This window comes from Vitis vinifera, chromosome 16 (assembly GCF_030704535.1).
Source record: "Vitis vinifera cultivar Pinot Noir 40024 chromosome 16, ASM3070453v1".
Classification (NCBI taxonomy): domain Eukaryota; kingdom Viridiplantae; phylum Streptophyta; class Magnoliopsida; order Vitales; family Vitaceae; genus Vitis; species Vitis vinifera.
In genome coordinates, this window is record NC_081820.1 from 7,562,959 (window position 1) to 7,570,258 (window position 7,300).

Genomic DNA, 7,300 nt, shown 5'->3' on the forward strand with positions numbered 1-7,300 from the left:
GTTAAGAATCCATATTTTTGAATAACGTATAATTTATTTAAATTGATTTATCAATTTCAACAATTGAAGAGACATATTTATGAAAATTAAAATTCTAAATTTCAGTGGCAGTAGGGGGCAGCTGTTGGGTGTTTATTGGTCAAGTCACAGCCGGTCAAGTGCGCTGGTCCAAGTCATTGTGAGAGAGAATGGAAGAAGCGAGTGGTGGTTCCAACTTTCAAGAAAAGAGTCGCCCACTTTGTCTTTTCTGTGGAAAACTCTTGGATTTGAACGACTCCTAGTCTTTTCCTTGGAATTTTTCAATGCCTACAAGAACCTCCCCATTGGGGCAATTTCATTTCTGAAGTATCTTTTTCCTTTTCTTCTTCTTCTTCTTCTATCTTCACCACCCTCAGAATGGCCACACCAGCAGAGTACGTTCTCTGCCTCTGGTGATCAGTTTTTAGATTACTCATTATCCTGTTATTCTTCTAGATGATGATAATACGCATGCATGCTCATGCTTTTTAGTTATTTCGTTTGTCACAAGTGTTTGAATTTTTCTTCTTCTTATTCAACTGTTTTCTGCATTTAGAATATTTCTCCTGAGTCCTGCTGCCTTCATTTTATTTTCAAGGTTTTCTGCAGGCCCTCCCCTTAATCTGCAATTGTTCCAAATTGGCAAATTTTCTCACCCAAATGTTTTGTAACCCATTGAAAATAATCTCCTGTACTTGATCATCCACACCTACACAAGTAGGCCTTTCCCACCATCCAAATTGATTCAAATTTTGTCCCCTTAAGCTGTTTCTTTCAATTTAAAAACATTCTGTTTTTATTTTTTTTCCTGAAGATTAAGATTTAATATATGTTCTTAATCAAACCTCATACTTCTCTCACCTTTTGTCATCAATTGGAAAGATCAACTTGATCTTCATTTGCAAGTACATGCAAGATTTAATGACCTTATCTACATAAGAATTGTTGTAGTCTTGACATAATCAGAGTTCTGATTATTAGATTTCTCGAGTTTGAGCCTCTCCAAACAGCACCTGCTTGATTCTTTTGTCTTTGTTTTAATTTCCCAGCACTTGTTTTCTTGTATGGTCATATTTGAAGAATTATTATGTGTGATAATGTTAACTGGTTATAGCAAAATATTCATGCCACTGAAGTTTGTGTTTTGTTTAGATACTATAGATCTCTACCACCTGTGAGCAAGGTCTATGGAGTGGCCTGTTTACTGACCACCACTGCCTACTATCTCCAACTTTATAGTCCTTGGAACATTGCTCTTTCTTATGAACTTGTATTCAAGCGCTTCCAGGTAAATTAGTTACATTCATCAATCGATCCAATATTTAGCAGGTTCACTATCAAATATTGGAATGGTAATAAATTTCTCTTTGTATGCTTGATCAGTTTTTCTCTTTTAATTATGATACAGGTTTGGAGGCTTGTTACAAACTTCTTCTTTCTCGGGCCATTTTCATTTTCCTTTGCATTTCGTCTTCTGATAATGTGAGTATGCTTACTCTGTGCTTTAAACTTATACCATGTATCATTTATCACTTGTTTGGTTTCCATAAAGACACAGAGGAAAAGAAAATCTTGAGGTAATTTTGCCATAATACAGTTATTTGATTACAAGAATTATGATGTATGCAAAGTCAAAATCATATGCTTCGTATAGCTGTGCCGCTTTACTCGAAACATTTCGATGCTGCAGTCCCTTCATACAGCTTTATACAAAATATTTCCTCTTGTTAAGAATTTCCCACTTATGATTTCACTGAGAAATTTTGTTGTTTTCTGAACTAATACTCTGTAACCATGAATAATAAATATAGAGCCAGATATGGAGTTGCATTAGAGAGGTGGTCATTCGACGAAAGGACAGCAGACTATGTATGGATGCTGATCTTTGGAGCACTGTCACTTCTGGTAAATCAATGGAATCCCCTATTTAAACACATTGCTTCAGTTGGATTGTAATTATGATATGCCTATAGATAGTGCACCCTTAGGGAAGGATTGCATCTGCTGTCCAAGTGTTTGCAGTTTGAGATACCAAATGGCATTAGTTAATCATCTAATTTGTAGTCAAAATTTGGAACTTAAAGCATTTTCCTGGAAAAGAGTTGAGGAATACGTTGAAATGCCAAACCAAAAAGGAAAGCAAAAATAAACACCAAGGTATTTGATAAGAACTTGCCAATTAAGGGGACGACGGCGGGGGGCTATATCATCTGACTACACACATCGCAAAGATCCAATATCTTCTCCTTCAACATCTTACCTTTTTTGTCAACAACAGCTGATTTGGTTCAAGCTCTTGCTTGCTCTGGATGTTTGCATTTCAATTTGGTTACCCCTCCAACTTCAAATCAATTAGCAGATGATTTTACTGAAGTGTACTTCTTCCTTTACTCTGTTCTTAGGTCCAAGCTGATGTGATGAATTCTGAACAGATTTAGGGACTGATCTTGAAAAAATTAGCACATGATGGGTTTATTTTGCTTTTCCTCTCTTGAGACAATGACTATACTACTGGATATCATCAGGTGATGGCCGTTGTCCCGTATCTATGGTCTCGGTTCATGGGAGCTTCATTGGTTTTCATGATTTTCTATGTTTGGGGCCGTGAGTTCCCAAATGCCCAAATCAATTTCCATGGTCTTGTTTCATTTAAGGTACGTTTTCTGTCAACAATCCTACCAATTGTGGCTTCAAAATATATGCACATGTACTAGAAACAGAGACATTCAGACAAGTCTTAAAATCTAAACTGACTTTCTATCCATCTATTCTACACGCAGGGTTTCTATCTTCCCTGGATTTACCTAGCAGTGGATTTACTTTTGGGTAATCCTTTGAAGCCAGACATCCTCGGGATGGTTGCAGGGCATCTCTATTACTTTTTAACAGTGCTTCATCCTCTAGCCGGTGGAAAAAACATATTAAAGACTCCTCTCTGGGTGTATCCTTTTCCATTTGTTTCATCAGCTTAGAAAGTCATCCATATATGCATCAGTTTCATCATGTACCAAGTCTGAAATCTATTAATGTTTATAGCATTTTTAGCTTAAAAAACAACAAATTTACTACCAATTGATAAAAAATTTCTTCATAAATTAGTGTTGAAAAGATTATTTTGGCATTTTTAAGCTGACAGACATGCTGAAATGTTTGTATATCACATGTTGACTCCATCATTGTTTTGAAACTCTTTCTTTTCTGGGATATATCCATGTCTCCTTCTAGATAATTACATGGTGCCTGTTTGAGTTTTGACACACTGGCATATAATAAAAAAACCTGCAGAGAGTACGAATTTTTGGGAGGTTGATATAACAAACAACAGAATTCACAATTTTCTTCTAGTGTTTTAAGTATGAATAACCATCAAGTGGTGGACTCGATCAAGATTTAAGCAGTTAGAAAACTATTGGGACAATTAGACATTATGAACATGTTTTGCTTAATGCATTTGCAGTCACAAATTGGTGGCATTTTGGGGAAAGGGACCCAAGTGAACTCCCCAGTACAGCAGGATCCAAATGCAGGAGTGGCTTTTCGGGGAAGAAGCTATTGCCTGAATGGGAGCCAAAGGAGGAGTCCATCAGAAGCAGAAACAAGCACTCCCATGCAGCAGACTAATCCAAATTCTGGAGTTCCTTTCCGGGGAAAAAGCTATTGTCCTTGAGGCCGTTAGCTTATTTTTGTTTTGTGTTGTTAGCAACAATGGCTTAATCAGGATGCATCCAGATTGATGCCTCCCTCTTTATCCATGGCCTGCATGGGAACAACTGAGAGGATTTAGAATAAGTGTTTCTACATATTAAGTTCTACTGTGTCTGGTGTAGCTGTAACCTTGATATGCAAACTCATTTTCAAAAAGAAATGTACCTGAAAAAGCTTACTAATAACTGTTACTGTGCTTTCTATATTTGTACTATGACTTTTTAAGCAAATACTTGAATTAACCTGATACATTTATAAATTAAAGTTATAGCATTATAAATATTATTTTATAAATTTATGAGATTATGAATGTTCCTAATGTCTAGGGGAATTGGGTTTTATAAATATAGTGTTAAAAGGAGAGTTCTTTTTTGTATACCTCTTGAATCATTGAATCTTCTTCGTCTTTGTTTTTTCATTAAATATAAAATTATCTATGAAATCTAGAAAACTACAAAGAAAAGTTAGAATTTCGGATCCGAGGTGAAGAGGAAGGGTACTTTAATTTTTTCTTTTAAGAGAAACTTGAAAGTAAAAGTTCTATATATATATATATATATATATATATATATATATAGAGAGAGAGAGAGAGAGAGAGAGAGAGAGAGAGAGAGAGAGAGAGAAAGAGAGTAGAGTAGTTTTAAAAGAAAAAGAAATAATTAATAGAAAAGTACGGAAATAAGTAAATCGGTGTTTAGGTGAATTTAAAATTTGTAAATCTTAAACGTAGAGTTATTTTGATGAAGATTTGAGAAAAAGAAATTAACTCTAAGATGGAAATTTGAATATGGTAGAAATGTTCCAAGGATGGGATATCTACTAATCCTAGCAAGATGGTTGTGGTTAGTTGGAAAATGCCAACAACCATAACTCAGGTTAGAAGCATTTTAGGATTTGTTAGATATCATAGATGTTTTAGAGGGATTCTCTAAAATCTTTCTACCTCTGACTAAACTTACTCAAAAGAAAAATAAGTTTATATGGCCTAATGAATGTGAGCATAGTTTTGAGGAGTTGAAAAATAGATTGGTGACTAGTCCAATATTGATTATTCCTTCGAGTTGAGGGTGATATATTGTCATTAGTGATGCATCAAACTAAGGGCTTGGTTGTGTATTAATGCAATATGGGAAGCTTATTGCTTATATTTCTAGGCAATTAAAACCTTATGAACAAAACTATACTACTCATGACTTAGAGTTGGCAGCTATATAGTTTTTACCTTCAATATTTAGAGACATTATTTGTATGGTGAAACATGTAAGATTTGCGTAAACCACAAAAACTTAAAATATTTATTTTCTCAAAAGAATTTAATATAAGACAAAAGAGGTGGATTGACTTCGTTAAGGACTATGATTGCTCTATTTTGTATCATCATGGCAAGGCAAATGTAGTTGTTGATGTTTTGAGTAGAAAGTCTAGTGGTTCTTTGGCAGTCCTACAAGGAAGACAACCTCATTTGTTCTATGATTTGGAGACATTGGGGGCTCAATTCACAATTCTGGATTCTGAAGTACAATTGGGCTAGTCTTAGAATTTAGTCAAATCTAGTTAAGATGATTAAGTCATCATAAGGGGGAGACCCAAAGCTTGTGCAAATCATGGATGGTGTTAAAAAAGATACTTAACCCAAGTTTACACTTTCAAATGATGGGATTTTAAAGTTTAGCACCAAACTATGTGTGCCTCAAGTTGGAGATTTGAGAAGAGAGATTCTACAAGAGGCTTATAGCTCTAAATTTTCATTTCATCCTAGTGGGATCAAGATGTATAGAGATATGAGACAACTAGATATTTCCCATTTTGTAGTACAATGCTTAACTTGTCAACAAGTCAAAGTTGAGCACCAGTACCTAGCATGGCCATTGCAACCACTTCCCCTCCTAAGTGGAAGTGGGAGCATATTACAATGGACTTGGTTTTTAGATTACCGAAGTCTTTGGGAGGTAACAATGTGGTTTGGATAATTGTTGATAGATTGAAAACATGAACCCACTTATTGCCTATTCAAACCATGTTTCCCCTAGATAGATTAGCTTCTTTGTATATCTAGGAAATTGTAAGATTACATGGATTTCCAATGTATATTGTTTTAGATAGAGATAGTCATTTAACTTCTAGATTTGCGAAGAGCTTATAAAAAGCTTTGGGAACTCAATTGAGATATAGCTTTGCCTTTTATCCTTGGACAAATAGTTAATCAGAAATGGTGATTCAAATTTTGGATGACATGTTGAGAGCATATATCTTAGATTTGGGAGGAAGCTAGGAAGACCATATTCCTTTAGTAAAATTTGCTTGTAACAATAAATATCAAGCTAGTATTGGTATGACACCATATGAGGCCTTGTAAGGTAGAAGGTACAGGTCCTCAATTTCTTAGGATGAAATTGATGAGAGGAAACTCCTAGGTCGAAAGTTTGTTCAGGTGATTGTAAAAAAGGTTACATGGACTAGAGAAAGATTGAAAATTATTCAAAGTCGATAGAAAAGCTATGTAGATAATCAGTGGTGTAAATTAATGTTTAAGGTTGAAGATCATGTTTTTCTCAAGGTTTTACCTATGAAAGCAATGATGAGATTTAGAAGCAAAGGAAGGCTAAGTCCTTAAATATGTGGGGTGTTTTAAGATTTTGGAAAAGATTAGCACTTTGGCTTATCGAGTTACTTTGCCTCCAAGATTAGAGAGGATTCATAATGTTTTTCATGTATCAATTTTGAGGAAATGTGTGCATGATCCTTCTCATATAATGGAACTTGAGCCTCTCTAGTTAGTAAAAAATTTGACTTATGAGGATTTCCTTGTTCAAATTGTTGATGAGATGGATAATGTTCTTAGACATACCATAGTCATGTTAGAAATCCTGAATTACTCCATTCCCAAGCCCTAGATCTCGTATGGTGCACGCATCTATCCTTAGGGTTCTCTAGATCTAACACAATAGAAAATAATGGTTTCAAAAATTATATTAAAATACAGATCTATAGATTTGAAACTCATACCTATGATATGGATGTTCATAAATCAAATCTGAATAATGAAGAAGAAGCTTGTAGTCTACAAATGCCTTATACACCTAAAATCTTTCGCCTGATGACTCTAACCACAACCTTAGCACTCTAAAGGATGGGCTTTAGAGGAGAGGAAGCTTTGGCTCTCTCTCTTTAGAGATAGAAGACAACTAACTAAAAACCTTAACCCTTTAAGGGTTATTTATAGTGTTCTTCTAGGCTTAAGTGACTTGAGCTCATATGGGTTTGGGTCACTTAATTTAGCCTAAAAAGAGTCCTAATTAATTAATTGACTGCACATGGTCATCTAATTAATCAATTTGCCTAATCCAGAGACCTTGTTCACTATCCCCTATGCAACTTTGCATAATTACCAAAATACCTTTATGCATAAGAGTGAACTTAGAGTCAATTCAACCCTCATAAACAGTGTCATCATAATATATGAGCTTAAAGGAGACGAAGCTTAGGTCCATGACCTACTATTCACTACATGTAAACTCCTCATGATCTAGTGTTTGTAATCTAATAAGGTAATACTATCACCTATCAAGATTATCTC

The 7,300-nt window shown here is 34.9% G+C and overlaps 1 pseudogene; it reads left to right on the plus strand.

Annotated features, from left to right (window-relative positions):
• Window positions 1-348: 348 nt before the first annotated feature.
• LOC100247574 (derlin-1.1-like) lies at window positions 349-3,908 on the plus strand (annotated as a pseudogene).
• The last annotated feature ends 3,392 nt before the right edge of the window (window positions 3,909-7,300 follow it).